The 16,690-nt window shown below is 47.1% G+C and overlaps 1 protein-coding gene across 3 annotated transcripts in view; it reads left to right on the top strand.

Moving 5' to 3' along the window:
- Positions 1-16,690, top strand: part of LOC144818798 (phospholipid-transporting ATPase ABCA1-like) — a 3,252,877-nt gene that overhangs the window by 2,293,641 nt on the left and 942,546 nt on the right. The gene's annotated exons all lie outside the window — the stretch shown is intronic.

Below are 16,690 nucleotides of genomic sequence, written 5' to 3'. Positions count from 1 at the left end.
TTTAGCCCACTCTGCCACCCCAGTTCAGACATGGCCATATTCAAATCAGTCTGACCCTGTGCCTCATGGGAACAGTCCAGCCCGAAGCACCAAGCCATGTCTTCCCTGGACCGGAAACAATCTTCCATGGACCGGTTTCTGGCATTTCAGCCGTCTTCAGCCCGGCTTGCTTGAATCCAGTGGCAAAGTGAGCAAGGGACTCACGTCTGAGCATACCCTGCCAACTTATGGCGAACACAGTGGTACAAAAGGGGTGGTGATGGACGGACAACTTCTCTCTTGCAATACCTAGCATGAGCAGCCAAACCGACATGTGCGCTTACAGCACCCTCCACCACTCCTCCTCTCTGCCATGGCCTAGTCCAGCCCCGCCCCACCCTAGACTCATTGGGGCATATTATCAAGAAACAGCGTTAACATTATCGCCGCTTTAACTGCAGAAAACTGCCTACATTTCCCTTGTGAATTCCCATAGAAGCCCATGTTCTGTTGTGAACATGGGCTTCTATGGGAATTCTCTACGGCGTATTATCAAGCCCATTATCGCCGCTGCCGCTAAAGCGGCGATAATGTTAACGCTGTGCTTGATAATATGCCCCATTGGCTTTATGGCTCAGAGTACAGTTTTGTTGGGCAATCTACATTTCCTACAGATCTCATTCCATATGTGTGCAAAAGAATGCAAGTTCATGAATTTACATTATTTTTTATTTTAAAAAAAGAGGATGTCTGTTTGATGAAAGGCCTCGTGATGGCTATACGAGCCAAGGGGAAAGTTTTCCCAGGTAATTACTGGATATGTTTCATGATTCCGGCAGAAAGGCAAGTCGGGTTCTGTAAGGGAAAAGTTCACAAGCAATGTTTATTATCGGTAAACGTTGTTTACAACGTGGTGTTTACACCGCACGACCTTTACCACGCTGCCATTACAACGCAAGTCGTTACTACGACTTGCTCTGTATGGCGCTGTTGGTTAAGGAAGATTGAAATTTTATATTCCAACACCTACCCTACTGTTACGTTATTATCACACTCAGGTCAGTTATCGTATACATGCTGATTTATCCTCCTCAGTTTTTACCACGTGATGAAGGTGATACTTGTATCTTAAATCAAGCCATCCAGTCACAACAGTTGTTCAATTTCTGAACATTAATACTGAAATAGCTCAGAAACCTCTAGTAACTACTGTAAATTAACTGTTTCGTTTATAAAAACAATTTAGGCTTGGCCTGTGATTCAAATAGGCTCACAAATCTTGCTCCAGTTAGTGCAACATGTCACATAAAGAGTTCACTGTATCATTGTTGCCACATTCGTCAGTATTATTGAATTTTCATATAAAAGATTCCCTGAAGTTGTGAAGATGTATTAGCATTTCCTCAGATCACAAAATACACAACTGCTATACCTGCAGGTGAGAGATAAAGCCTGTGGTAAATTTGAAAAGTGGACGATGCAATCATTTTCCCAAGCTTGCCTGGTTGTATGGATGCAAATGATGGTTCACATATGGTCTTGGCTTACTGTCTGCCATGAAACTCGGCCTTTAAAATGCAACACATGAAACTTTTCAATATGTGGTAGGCTGGATCTTGAACTTAGTAGAGAGGATAGGAAAATTAGCACCCAATAAGTATCAAACTCCACAGCCACTTTTTGAAATCAACTCATATCTTGAGCACCTTTATAATATGGAAAGTATCATTTCCACTCACAGAGATTGTTCATGTTTCATGGCTATGCAAGAGTCTCCAAACCTGCCAACTCACATGGTGTCACTGTGTGTCATACAATATTGGCTGCCTTCACACGGTCATCCAGTAAGGGGGCTGGCAGGGGTTTTCCAGTTCGGTTTTGAGGTTCTGAACAGCTGAAGTCCATTAAGGGGTGTGAAAACACCCGCAGACATCAGCATCAGCTATAGCAAGCTTCACTTTTGGGGTGAGGAGTAAACAAGAGGGTGAAAAAGTGCCTCTATGGTAGTTCTAGGCATAAGACCCCACCAGATCGAGGCCCTCCCCCGATCCTTAGACAACAAAATATTTTTTATTTTAAATTGACAGGTTGGCATCTCTTCTTCAGACTCTTCAGCACAGTGTTTTGCCAATATGTTTCAGAGATTCTAAAGAGATGAAGAACTCGTAAATTAAACAAGATGGTCATTGGCAAATGTGATTACATTCCAAGAGACTAGGAAAGACATAATATAATAATTTTGTAATGAACTTCTAAAATGATCCCCCCATTGTTTGTCACTAATGATTATAATATTTATTTATTCTAAAATGATATCAGAAAAATTAAGGACTACCAGAATAGTACACATTTTCACCATAGTAAAGCTTCCATACTGCTGTTATATCAAATTAATAACTGATTGTCAATTGAATTTTGCTTTGAGAACTCCAGAGAGACTGCATTCATCCACACCTAGTAAAGATCAGGATCATGTGATGGAGAGTGATTTTTTTCCTTGAAACTTGTTGTTAGAAATGGGGGTCTCTAGTTGGCAGAGGGAGGTACCTTTTTCCAACTAGGGGCTCTTCTTCGTAGTCAGGGTACGGGGGATACATTTCTAAAATAACCCCTGCTCACCCCCTTGGGACCTTGGCATGAGCAGACAGGCTTATCTCAGAGACAGTGTGTAAAACATTTGTGAATACATTTAGTGATACAGTGAAAATACTACAACTGGACACCACACCAGTTTATAAAAATAAGTAATCCGTATCTAATCCAAAATAATACCAAACAACAAAAATCCACAATACAGTCATCAAGATATCCTTAAAAATAGGTTATTCACTCAAATAAAGTTAATAGCAACAAATACCTCCACCTGGAGTTTTTACGACGTCGTGACAGATGAAAATCCCAAAGTACGGCGCCAACCGCGAAGTGCGGGCTTCAGTTTCTTCAGCGCCCAGACCACAACAAATGCCTCACGCTCAATTGCACTCCACCTCTGTTCCCATGGAAGTAACCTCCTACTAATGAAGGCAACAGGTTGGTTTAGGTCCTCCTCATTTAGCTGTGAGAGCACAGCACCCACACCATGCTCTGAAGCATCTGTCTGCACAATGAATTCCCTTGAGAAGTTGGGCGCCTTAAACACGGGCGCCGTGCACATGGCAGATTTCAGGGCATCAAAAGCTCTTTGGCAAGCGTCAGTCCGGTTCACCTTCTTGGGCTATTTCATGGAAGTCAGCTCTGTCAAGGGGGCAATAATGCTGCCATATCCTTTGACAAATCTCCTGTAATACCCAGTAAGTCATAAAAAGGCTCTCGCCTCTGTCTGGGTTTTGGGGGGTTCCTAAGCCAGAATGGTATCAATCTAGGACTTTAGAGGCGCCACCTGGCTGCTTCCTGCCTGGTGTCCCTAGTACACCACAGAACCTTGACCGATCTGGCACTTGCTCGTCTTGATCATGAGGCCTGCCCTTTGCAGAGCCTACAACACCTCCCAGAGGTGATGCCAATCTTCCTCCCAAGTGGCACTGAACACTGCAATGTCATCCAAGGAGGAGCCAGTGAAATCCTCCAGTCCAGCCAACACCTGGTTTACCAACCTCTGAAACGTGGCAGGGGCATTCTTCAACCAAAAGGGCATCACCCAGAATTGTTAGTGCCCTTCTGGCATTGAGAATGCTGACCTCTCCTTTGCCCCATCATTAAAGGCAATATACCAGCACCCCAGCGTTAAGTTAAACGTACTGAGGTATCAGGCAGGTCCCAACCGATCTATGAGCTTTTCAGCTCTGGGGATGGGATGCGCATCAGTCCTTGTGACGAAATGGATCCCTTGGAATCCACACAGAACCGAAGTACCGGCATGGCACTGAATGGAGCAGCCAGATGCTGGGGTTAATTTTGATAAATAATGCATTTGCATGGAGAAAACTGAACCCGAAGGTGAGACTCAGAGCCCTCATTCACCAAGCCTAAGATGGCGGCGGTGTACTTTATATATCGAATGGGCGAGTAAGCGACGTTGCCCACCCACAGATAACCGCATCCAGCTCATTGTGGCCAGCAACTGCAGCTACTTACCAGGCTTCGTTCTCCGCCATGAAGACCCCCCAGGAAGAGGGGGATACGGGATGAAAGTTGAGCGGACTTGTCCTGCGCCGCTCCTCCAATGATTCGTTCCGACCTGGAGTATCTGCAGCGCGCCTGTGATCCTCCGCAGAGGCCCCACGAGAAGCCACCAAATGAGACCACAGTCCGACGGAGCTTTCGCCACGAGCCCGGACTGCCGATCTGATTTTTGGAGGGATTCACATCGCTCTCTGCACAGGAGCAGCACTGGAGGTAGGAAGCCTGACCCCAACATGGCCGCCACGCGTGACCTCCACAACATAAACTCGATGCCCGCAAACTCCTACTGCTCCCAATTTTGACTACAAAAGCTCTGATTCCCCTAGAAGTCAAATAGGGAACTTTTAGAATAGTTAACCGCTCTCATTTGCGGACCGATGACACGCTCGATCACAGGATGAGCCTGCCTGACCCCAAAATGGCCGCCACGCGCGACCTCCTCGACTCCAATTGAACCGGACTGACCTCAAAGGCCCCCAATTCGACTAGTGTAGCATGGGCACCCCTTGGTCTCAAAGGGAAGGCTAGAGAAAAAAAAACTATCGCCCCTACTAGCGGCCCACAAGCAAGCCTGATCACTGGATAACCCAGCCTGACTTCAAAATGGCCACCACGCGCGACCTCCTCTTTACCAAATGAAGTATATCAACTTCAAACGCCTCCAATCGGACTAACGGACCACGGACAAGCACGTGACTTGAAAATATAGTGCCCCCTAACCCAGTACCGGATCGCAGCCACCCCGGGGATCAAAATAAGGGATTATTGCAAAAATAAAACATCTGCGGAAGAATCCTGTAAAAAGTCCAGTCAAATGAAGTGTATCCCTGACTCCAAATTGGTTGACACGTGCGACCCCCCCGACCACGTATGAAACTCAAGAACTCTTAAAGGTAACTGTTATGATCTAGAGCGCACAGCAGGTAAAGGGTATCGCTATTCAAACTTTTGATGTGGTGCTCAAGATGGAGCCTAGTCGGTTACCACGACAAGATAATAGAGCTATATAAATATAGCTCAGACAAATTCAATTATTTCCATTGAGCACTCCAAAGTCCTCAATTAACTTTTTCAAGCATCGATGTCACTTACTTCACTCTCGTCTATTATGCTTGTTGTTTCCATGATCTCAGACTCCTTTTTATTCTTGATCCTGGATCTCCCATTTCCTCTCCTGCCTCTCCTGGTCCTCTTGCAATTGTATTGCGATTCCTTCCTGTTTATCGATTCCCCTTCCGTAAACGTTGTACTTCCTCTAAAAAATTGGTTTCTGGTGTTGGGACATTTGTCGTTGATACTGGTGTTTCCTCATTCTCATCACTAGATATATTGCTTGATGATGCTTCTGTATCACTAAGGGGCGTAATGCTACCTATTTGTCTCAAAGTAGTTGTTTTTGTCATTAAATAATCAAATCTTTTGGCATAAGTATATACCCTACCTGATAGCTAATCTTTCTCATCTCTCTTAATTTTACGAGCCTTCCTTCTCTTAATATCTGATTGTATCTCATTCAGAATCTCATCCATTATGGTGTAATTTTTAACCGTTGCTTCTGGTAGGTTCATTTGCTTTATTTCATCTTCAATTTTTTTAATTTCAACCAGTAATTTAGCCATTTTCTTGTCAGCGTTCTCAATAAGTATATTCATCAAGTTGCGTGAGCTGTCACTGAGTTCCTTTTCCCATACTGTGTAAAGTTCTGGTTCCAGATCTTCGTATGCAGGTATTATCTGAGAACGCAGCCCACGAGGTATCCTGTTCATTGCTATATACTGCTTTAATGTGGCAGCATCCCACCACTTATTAAGCTCTTGTCTTTTAAGTGATTCAAGCTTTCTAAACTTGGCACTGAGTCCTTCTTTCATACTGCCAGGTGGTCTAACTGATGAACCTATAGAACCACCCGCCATTAATTTACCAAATAATTCTTCTGCTTCTTTCTCTCTGTTAATTTTCCCTTTGCGGCTGCTCTATTAACAAATTGGAATGTATGAAACTCTCCGACCCCTATTGCCCCCAATCTGTCAACCGGAGTACAAACACCCTGGGGAGCATTGAGGTGATCCGTGAAAAATCAAATCGCTCTGGCCAGCGCCACGCCAGCAGATATGGACACTCGTAGATAAAGCTAACCCTACAATGGCCGCCTCACGTGACCCTATCTCCTAAGATTAAGTCCCCCCTCATATCAGCGCGTCCTCCTGACCAGCAGAGGTCACTCACTCAACATCATCAACAAGACTAGCACGGTCGCACAGAACACGCTGGCCGAACCACGACCCGACAATAAGCCTGGTATTGAGAGTAGCTGAATTTCTGGTCTACCGCAGGACGCCTACCCTCTAGCCCACTTCGCACCGCAGACTACCTTTCGAATAGATCCCACACCGTGCCTCAAAGAATCCCGGGAAGCACATCACTAAGCCTACCAGGAACTACGACCCCTCCTAGGCCCGGATCCAGATTGAGTCCTAGCTACACCTATTAACAGGCCCGTTAAGCCCTCACGGGAAATTTTTAACACATTCACCCTTCTCATATCCATCTCGATCGACCCACCCCGCCCCCCGTTCAGACACCCTGTGCTCACACTTCACAGTCTCCCTCCCCACACACATCTCGACCGACTCCACCCCCGATCAGGCCCCCTTCTCCCACATTACCTATATGATGGCACATGACTCTCCACCCTCTCTCACGCAAGCCCTACCTGCCCACCTGAAACCACACAGCCGGAACTCATTCACCATCATCTTCCCCCGCTCTCTACAAAAATGAGACGCATCTTCAAACAAAAACTAGTCCGCCAACACATAGAAACCCCATTCACAGACATCTACCACTCAGCCTCCGAAGGTCCGACTAAGATGGACCTTATATTCCACACTGAGAGACCGAAAGATTGGATCTCCATGATTAGAACACAACTCTATATCGCAAAAACCACATCCACTTCCCACAGTTGCAAACTTACCACCATACTCCCTAACCGTACGGCCAGAAGAGGGACCACATCCGTGACCATCTACACGAATGGCATGGTTCTTATTCAGGCAAACAACGAAAACCTTGAAGCCTTTGACTCCCTATTTCCAGCATTAAGATCTGCCCTCCCATCCCTACCACACCCTGTCTCAATCCCTATCCTGCCTACAATCACAGCTAACGCCAAAACCTATGTTTCTATCAGCCACCCACCCGGTACCGCTCCGGCCCGCTACGCTCCCCTTCACACGCCAGGCCTCACCACTTCCCAACTCACACCTACAGCCAACCAGCCACAACAGGAAACCCCAGTCACACCTCCTCGGCCCCCACCCACCCATCACACTTCCCCTACCAAGCATATCCCCCAACTCCTTACTGAAAGCTCTACCTGGCCCCCTTACCGGATCCCTCCTCACCAAACTCACAGACGTAACTGGCCGATAGAGACCACTCTCCCCAATAGCTGCATCCCAGCTCTCAGGCACTCTAAGCCCTCTCTTGTCCCTATCCATCCCCTCCCTCTGACCTCAGCCTCGATCGCGAAAAAAGACAACTTGACATGCTCCACCAATAAAAGACCTCAACCCTTCAACCTGATACACACCACGCAAGATGATGCCCCAGATACACCCAACTCTTCCCATGACTCCTTGGCGCAGCGTCTCGCGGCCCTTGAAAGTCAGATAGACGCTATCTCCCAGGGCTTAACCAAAATCCTCTCTAACTTAGATAAAGCCCGCAGACCCCTGAAATCCCGTCCCGGGACTCCCCACACCGCCAATGCAAGCAGCCCTCTCGGTCCCTCAGAGACCCCTGATATCCAACAGCAAAGTCCCCCCACCAGGGTTTTGAAATCAGGCTCACAAGAAGCCTCAAAAACCGGAGTCCTAGGATCAATATCAGGTCATTGTCTGATATAATTCACATGACCTCAAGGCCCATTAGAACAGAAGCTCCCATGTCGGACAACGAAGCAGCCATACTAGCCGCCGCATACGTTTTTCCCTCCTTGGACTCTCCTAAATCCAAAATCCAAGTGATCACAGGCCTCCGGAAAGACCCTCCCTGCACAAAACCCCTGAGATGGCCTGTCCTCACCGCCATACCTAGGGCGACCAAAGAAAGTACCGCCAGCAATCAAGAGCTTTTCACCAACTGCTTACTTATCAACTGCAGATCGGCCTCACTCCACGCAATGGAACTAACCGAGGCTATCCTCTCACATGACATTGACATTGCGTTCCTCACGGAGACCTGTTTGAACAAGATATCTCCCCCTTGCCTAGACATGTTGGTACCACCTGGCTTCTCCCTGATCAACAAAGACAGGATAGATCAGCGAGGAGGAGGGGTTGCTATTATCCACAAAGATAGTCTGGTCATCTCGGAAACCACATCTTTAGATTATGATACATTCGAATGTCTCTCCTCCATCATCAAGACCAAGGATAACGGCTCCCTACTGTGTCACCTTCTCTATCACCCCCCAGGTAGAAACACCGCATTTGGAGAACAATTTACGGACCTGATAGCGCAAGGAGCACTCGGTGACTCCAATAATTTAATTCTTGGTGATCTGAATATACGGTGGAATGAGACAAACAATCCTCTAATCCAATCGCTATCCAGTCTCCTATGTGATAACAATCTTACACAATATTGTACAGAGGAGACACACTACAAAGGAGCCACACTGGATGCCATCATTGCACAAAAGAACTCAATCACGATCAACCACATACTTCCCGTCGACTGATCTGATCACCACATGATACTATTTCATATAAATCAGCCCACTTTCTCCCAACTACCCCCTCAAGACCCTCCCAAATGGAGGAGAAACCTTTCTCAAGCGCCCCTGGATATCCTGGAAGATCAGATAAGCTCACTCCTCCCGGACAACAAAGACCTCCTATCCACCAGTGACCTCACTGATCGGTTCAATTCCGAGCTAGTGTCCTTACTTGACAAAATAGCTCCACTTAAGCTCAAGAGGAGCGGAACCATTCCATCCGGAACATCGTTCAACTCTGACCTCAATTCAGAAAGGAGAATCTTAAGGGCCAAAGAAAGAAAATGGAGAAACAACCTGACCGCCATCCTTCGCGATCAACTGAAATCAGCCCGTAGGAAATACAACAACCACATCAAAAACAAGTAATCCAGCTTCTTTCGCAAGGCACTGGACAGTGCCAAAAACAGACCGAAGGAGCTATATAGCATCATCAGACAACAAACCTCCAAGCCAGTGGCCTCATCCGTGCAGGCGTCCAAAGAACTCTGTGACAACTTCGCCCACTTCTTCAACAACAAGATCACAAAAATCGAACTATCATTAGCCCCCAACAACTCACACCCCATGAAGAGTATCACGGATGTACCCCATGCTCTCTCTCCGGGCTCTTCGCCCACCCCCTGGCTGAGCTTTCGCCCTGTGCAAGAAACAGAGAAAATCTCGTTGCTCTTCACCGCCAAACCATCAGCGCATATCTCAGATCCCATTCCTCCCCTGCTAATCAAAAAAATGAAACACGCTTTTGCACCGCTTTGGGGCAAAATCATATAAAGCTCCTTAAAAAATGGAGTGGTTCCCGACTGCCTGAAAATGGGGCAAGTCACCCCCCTCCTGAAAAAACCCGGTCTAGATGCGACTGATTTGAACAATTTCAGACCTGCATCAAACCTCCCCTTGCTCTCAAAAACACTTGAACGTTGCGTACTTCATCAATTAACACAGCACCTGGATAACAGCAACCTATTGGACTCCCACCAGTCTGGTTTTAGAAAAGGCTGCAGCAGAGAAACTGCAAATCTGAACATCATGGATGACATCCATGGATCATTAGACTCTGACAAATGCTGCCTCCTCATTCTCCTTGACCTCTCGGCAGCATTCGATACGGTGGACCACAAACTCCTCATCGGGGCTCTTCAAGAAAGAGCTGGTCTCGGCGAGGTAGTTCTCAAGTGGTTTTCCTCCTTTATACACAATCGCACACAAAAAATCAAAATCAAGAACTTCACCTCCGAAACGCAGCAAGTCAACAAGGGCGTCCCCCAAGGTTCGGTGCTCTCTCCACAACTCTTTAACATCTACATGGAACCGCTATCCAAACTACTCAGAAAAGCCAACATCTGCTTCGACCTCTACGCAGATGATACGCAGATCTATCTGGAAACTACCTCGCTCAAAGACATCCAAAGATTGAACGACGTCTTGAAAGATGTGCAAGAATGGCTGACAAACAATCACTTGAAACTAAATCCAGACAAAACCGAGACACTCCTCATCTCGAACAAGGAGGATAACCCACAAATCGCCGAATGGTTAAAGGCTATCGATGCGCTCAAAGGGAATCTTACTCTAGCAGACTCTGTCAAATCTCTAGGCATCACCTTAGACCAAGAACTTGGCCAAAAGTGCATTCCTTAACCTGAGACTTCTGAACAAAATCAAACCCTATATTCCAACAAAGGATCTCAAACTGGCCACACAATCTCTTGTACTGTCAAGACTTGACTATGGGAACGCAGTCCTAACAGGAATTCCTAAATCGCATCTGGCACCGATCAAAACAACATTACATGCGGCAGCCAGAATGATCACTGGCATCAAAAAATCGGATCATATCTCCCCTGCACTTAAAGAACTCAAATGGCTTCCAGTAGAAATGCAAAGTAACTTCAGAACGGCCTGCCTAACCCCACAAAGCCCTCCATATAGGCAAACCCGAATACCTGGCAAAAAAACTCAAAAAGGCAGGTCAGGCCAGAAATTTGAGAAGCTCTAACTCCCTCCTACTCACCCCACCTAAAACTAGAAGGAAAAGAACAGCGGACTGCTCTTTCACAGGAAACGCCCCCAAAATTTAGAATTCCATCCCTCCGCACATCAGAACCATACCCTCCTTTTTGGAATTCAAAAGTCAACTCAAATCTTTATTCCTTACCCGTTCCCCTGAATGTGGACAACACGGGACAGATAGCAAGCATAGAGCTACTTGATCCCTAAGATCCTTGAAACCAAAGAAGCTCCAGAGGACAATTATGTCATTCTATACTATGCAATTTGTTTATTGTACATCGCTCACTTGTCATGTTTCTGCTGATTATATACTATGCTCCTACTGTAAAGCGCTCTGATACCTCTGGTTCTTGACAGCGCTATAGAACATTTCTAAAATAAAAATAAAATAAATAAAATAAACTTCACAGTAAGACTGTCCCCAGTGTCCATATCGTGGACACACCACTGAGTGACACTATTGGTCAGGGAGAACAGAGCAACAAACTGCTCCAACAGTTGGTGGCAGTCCCTTTACTGTTCAGGAGTCAGGGCTGGAGAGAGGGGTATACTGTCCACTGACCCATTGTGTTCCTTCGCAGACAGGAGGTCAGGAAGAGGCTCAGTCTCCTCCTCCATTCCAGCATCTTTTGCTAGGAGCATGTCCACTTTGAACCTCTCCAAGCGGGCCTTAAGGCGGTTCACATTCAGGACTCGAAAAGGGTTCCTTGAAGACCGCAAGTCCACCACGTAGGTGACTTTACTCTTGCGCTCCACCACCAATAATAATAATAATAAGACCATTTATTAAGCGCCTGGTTACACCTATGACGGTGTGTCCCCGCGCTGAAAAACTACTGCTCCCCAAATGAAGCTAAAACCAAGATGCACTAAATCCCAGAAGTGTCAGGGTAATTTATTTGGGAAAGAGATGAGTTTTTAGGTTTTGTCTGAATCTTGTTTCGGAGGGCTCCATCCGAAGGTTCAGGGGGAGGCCATTCCAGTGCTTACTAGCCAAGAAGCGGAAGGAGCTACCTCCCATTCTGGACCTGTAAACACGGGGGAGTTTGAATAACATCACTCCAGCGGATCTAAGATTTCGAGTAGGGCGATGGGTGATAAGGAGTCTTTGCAGGTAGTTAGGGCCTTTTCCCTGGGCAATACGGTGAGCCATGCATAGTGCCTTAAATTTAATGCGCTCCACAATGGGGAGCCAATGGAGTTTACGCAATGCCGTTGTACCGGATGCCCTACGTGGAAGGTTCAGTACCAGGCGGGCGGCGGCATTTTGGACACACTGAAGTTGTTGAATGCCTTTTTTGCTCAGGCCAAGGAGAAGGGCATTGCCATAGTCCAGATGCGGCGTGACTAGGGCGTGGATAAGTTTCTTCCTGGCACCAAAGGGGAGCAGGTCGAGAACTTTGCGGAGGGTTTTTAGAATTCCAAAGCATTTTCCAGTGATTTTGCTGATTTGTTGCTTGAAGGACAACTCCGCATCAATCATGATTCCCAAGTTTCTTACAGCCTCTGCTGGGCGGGGGATTGGCCCTAAATCCGTCGGCCACCAGTCCTGCGACCAGGTAGAGGGCGATTTACCGATCACTAGCAACTCAGTTTTTTCGCCATGAAGGCGAAGGCAGTTGTTGTTCATCCATCCAGCCACTGCACGCATACAGTTGGAGAAGTTAATGGCTTCCTCAGGCTGGTTAATGGCAAGTTGAATTATTAATTGGGTATCGTCAGCGTAAGTGACGATATCCACACCATAGGATTCCACAATATGTGCCAAAGGCTCCATATAAATATTAAACAGCGTGGGGCTCAAACTTGAGCCCTGTGGAACCCCATGCCTTAACTTGCGGGGGGATGACTTATAGGGAGGGCAGTGTACCTGAAAACTCCTGTTTTCCAGGAAGGATCTTATCCATTCCAAGGCTGGGCCCACAATCCCCATGTCTGAGAGGCGTGACAGCAGCGTTGAGTGCAGCACGGTGTCAAATGCTGCACTGAGATCTAATAACACCAACGCTGCTGTCTGCCCACCATCCACAAGTTGTCTCAAGCGTTCTGTGGAAAACAGAACCGCAGATTCAGTTGAATATCCTGCTCTAAAGCCTGACTGGGTTGAGTGAAGACAGGAGTTCTCTTCGATGAATTGCATAAATTGCTTATTCACAACCTTCTCCACAACTTTCCCACAATAGGGGAGAAGAGATATCGGACGGAGGTTTTGCAGTTGAGAGATCTGAATATTCGCTTTCTTTTTCAGGGGTATAACCTGTGCGGTTTTCCAGGCCTCCAGCACATGGCACTCCCGGAGAGAGAGCGCGATAAGCTGTTCAATCTGCTCGATCATGCCATCAAGAACTCCCGTACATCGATTGGGGGAGATTACATCCAGAGGGGATCCAGAATGTATTCCTCTCATAATCGAGAGCAGGTCAGATCTCTTAGGGACCGAGAAGGTTGTCAACTGGGGCTTGGTATCGGAAACCTTTCTCACTATTAAATGATGGTCATGTGGGCTCTTTGTGAAAGTGGCATGTATTAAGTCTACTTTTTTCACAAAGAAATCTGCAATCTCCTCGCATAACTCATTAGAGTATGTGTCTCGAGCCTCAAGTCTGGTGGGGACCGTGAGTTCTTTGTATATTGAAAAGAGTTCCTTAGTAGGATTTTTAGCTTTTTCAATACGTTCTTTGAAATACACACCTTTAGCTGCTCTAATAAGTTTATGATAAATTTTTAATTCATTTTTATATTTTAATTTATCCTCTGGATCATAGTTTTTTCTCCATACTCGTTCAATGTTTTTACATTTGGCCTTAGCTTCCTTGAGTTCTTTAGAGAACCATGGAGCCGTTTGAGTCTTTCTGACAGGGGGTTTAAATGTCCATGGTGCTACTGTGTCCAGAGCCCTGGACATCCATTTTTCATAGTCTTCCCATGCCTTAAGTAGGGTATCGCTGGAGGGGGGAGGTTCTCTCCCAAGAGCAGATTTAAACTTTTCTTCTGAAAAGCTCTTCCAATCTCTGCGTTTCACAGGTTTAGAATTGAGCACATTAGAATTAATCGTGCTATATTCCATTAGAACATTTTGCACCTCAAAGGGGATGACAAAATGGTCAGACCATGTGATTTGTAACGGGATATTCATTTTGAGATCTTCCCAGTTAGCAAACACAGGGTCTAGGAGATGGCCGAGTTGATGAGATGGAGATAGTGATTGAAGTGTTAGTGACAAAGAATTCAAGGCTTCTACCACGGCCTGTGCCTCTTTACATTTAAAATCTTCAAAATGAAATGACCACCAATAGTCTGGTCCACTTATCCTGGAGCACACAAGGCTCAACTGGGGCTATGGCCCACACTTTCTGTCCAGGCTGAAACTCGATCAGAGAGGCATTCTGATCATACCAATGTTTCATCTCCTCCTGGCTGGCTTCCAGATTCGCCTGAGCGAGTTGTCTGAAGCGCTTAGTCTGGTTCTGAAGGACGACATGTAGCTATATACATTCTGGGGAGGTTTACTGGGAGCCTTCTCCCAGCCGTCTTTGACCAGACTTAGAGGTCCTCTCACACGGTGCCCATACAAGAGTTCAAAGGAACTAAACCCTAAGGACTTTTACTGAACCTCCCTGTAAGTAAACAACATGCACGGTAGGAGGACATCCCACTGATGTCTCATGGGTTCACCAACACCCATTATCATACCCTTCAGGGTCCGGTTGAATCTCTCAACTAGCCCATTACCTTGGAGGTGGTAAGGAGCTTGAAACTTGAAGGTAACACTGCAATCCTGCCACAGGGACTTCTTATACTGAGATATGAAGTTGGTATCCCCGTTGGACACCACCTCTCTGGGGAACCCCACACAGGAGAAAATCCCCATCAACGCATGACCCACTACGTGGGCCATCACAGTCTGGAGAGGGATGGCTTCAGGGTGCAGGGTGGCATGGTCCACCAAGACCAGGATAAACCTGTTGCCCATGGCTGTCTTGGGATCTAGAGGCCCCATAATGAAAATACCTATCCTCTCAAAGGGGGTGCTGACCACAGGGAAAGGTTGAAGAGGAGCCTTACACTTCCTCCCACTCTTACCACTTGCCTGGCAAGTCTGGCAATACCTACAATGAGTATCAGAACTCTTAAGCATTTGGGGCCAGTAAAAGTGGGTGACAAGCCTTTCAAATGTCTTGTCTTGCCCCAAATGTCCTGCCAAAGGCACATCATGAGCCAGACCCAGTAGGAAGGCTCTGAAGCACTGGGGTGCCACCAGCACAATTGCTGACCCAGCTCAGCAGCCTTAGGCTCGCTATACAGGAGACCATTATCCCAGTAAATCCAATGTGATCCGGTCTGATCAGCTGCTGCCTGGTTTGCAGCATGCTGCCACAAACGAACAGGAGAAGGGCATCTCTGCTGCTTCTGGCAGAATTCCTCCCTGATGGGGCCTCCTTCCTGCTGGCAATGGTTCAGCTCAGGCAGATACCCCAGTTCAGCCACTTGTTCCCTGTAGGCTGCAGGGCACCCCCCTCAAGGTCTGCCTCCTCCTGGACTGTGGGAACTTCAGGGGTTGGTTACAGCGCCCCCTGCCTCTTCTCTTTCTGACAAGCTCCTGGGCAACTCGTTCAGTCTTCAGGCCCTCTTGAATTCCCTTATCGGCTGCCAAAGACCGAGTGGTCACACACGGCCACTCAGTCAGACCCAACATCTCTAAATAGGACCTCCGCTCCACCTTTGCCCAAGGGGAGCTCTCCAAATCAGTACCTAGCACACGTTCAACAGGCATGGCTGGACTCACAGCTACCTTCAAGGTACCTGAGGCCCCCTCCCACTCAAAGGGAACCTGTGCCACTTTGCGGAGGCACTTTGAGTTGTCAGCTGCAACTACTGGGTAGAATGATTTGGGGACCACCTGCTCCTCAGACACCAGCCGACAACTGACAGCTGTCACACTGGCTCCAGTGTCTCTCAGTGCCGCCACACTATGGCCATTGATGGTCACCCACTGCCTGTACATCTTAGTGTTATCAGGCATATGAGTGCTTGGGACCATCTCGCTGTCTCCTAAAGAGACCAGGGGTATTTCTGTGGGACCCCACACCTTGCTGCTAAGGCTTCCTTCCTAGGGTCATTTGATATCTGATCATCAGTGGGCAATGCTAGCAATGTTTCCTTCACTGATAAAGCAGTCCCACAACCGTGCTCCCCAATCTCTTTAAGGGACTCGGTGGGACCTCATTGCTACCTTATAGGCCTTGAACCACTGACCAATGTCCTCATGCTTCATGAAATCCTTATTAAACTTCTTGGGGATGTACACCCTCCCTTCTCCAGGCATTGATGATGCGCTACCACCACTGGGATTGGTCTCTACACTTTTGGCTTTCAGATCCAACTCCCTCAACTCTCTTTCATGCTCTAAGAACATCTTCTCATCTTCCATCGCCAATTTCCGCTTTTCTAACTCCAATTTCTTAATCTCCATGTCATACTCCTTCCCCGGTGTGAACTTTGCAAGCTCCAACTCATGCCCTCTGCTTCTCTCCCTGTCCTCCATCTCCTCTGGAGACAGACCATTTGAAGACACACTGCTGCCCCCCTATGGAAGGCAACTTCCCTCCAGTCAGGCCCAATAGCCCATCCTGCTGCCCATCTAAATTCTCTACCTCCACCATAGGCTCCTCGGTATGCTCACTGGCATTACTTGATTCCAACCAGGCCCTCAGGGCCTTTTAGTAGTCCTCCTTTCTGGTGAGTCCTTTTACTGAGATTTTACATTTTTGCAGACAGCTTTAAGTTGTGGCA

The sequence above is a fragment of the Lissotriton helveticus genome, chromosome 2_1 (assembly GCF_964261635.1).
Source record: "Lissotriton helveticus chromosome 2_1, aLisHel1.1, whole genome shotgun sequence".
Classification (NCBI taxonomy): Eukaryota; Metazoa; Chordata; class Amphibia; order Caudata; family Salamandridae; genus Lissotriton; species Lissotriton helveticus.
Note: the sequence above shows the minus strand (reverse complement) of the source record. Positions and strands in the feature narration are given on the sequence as shown.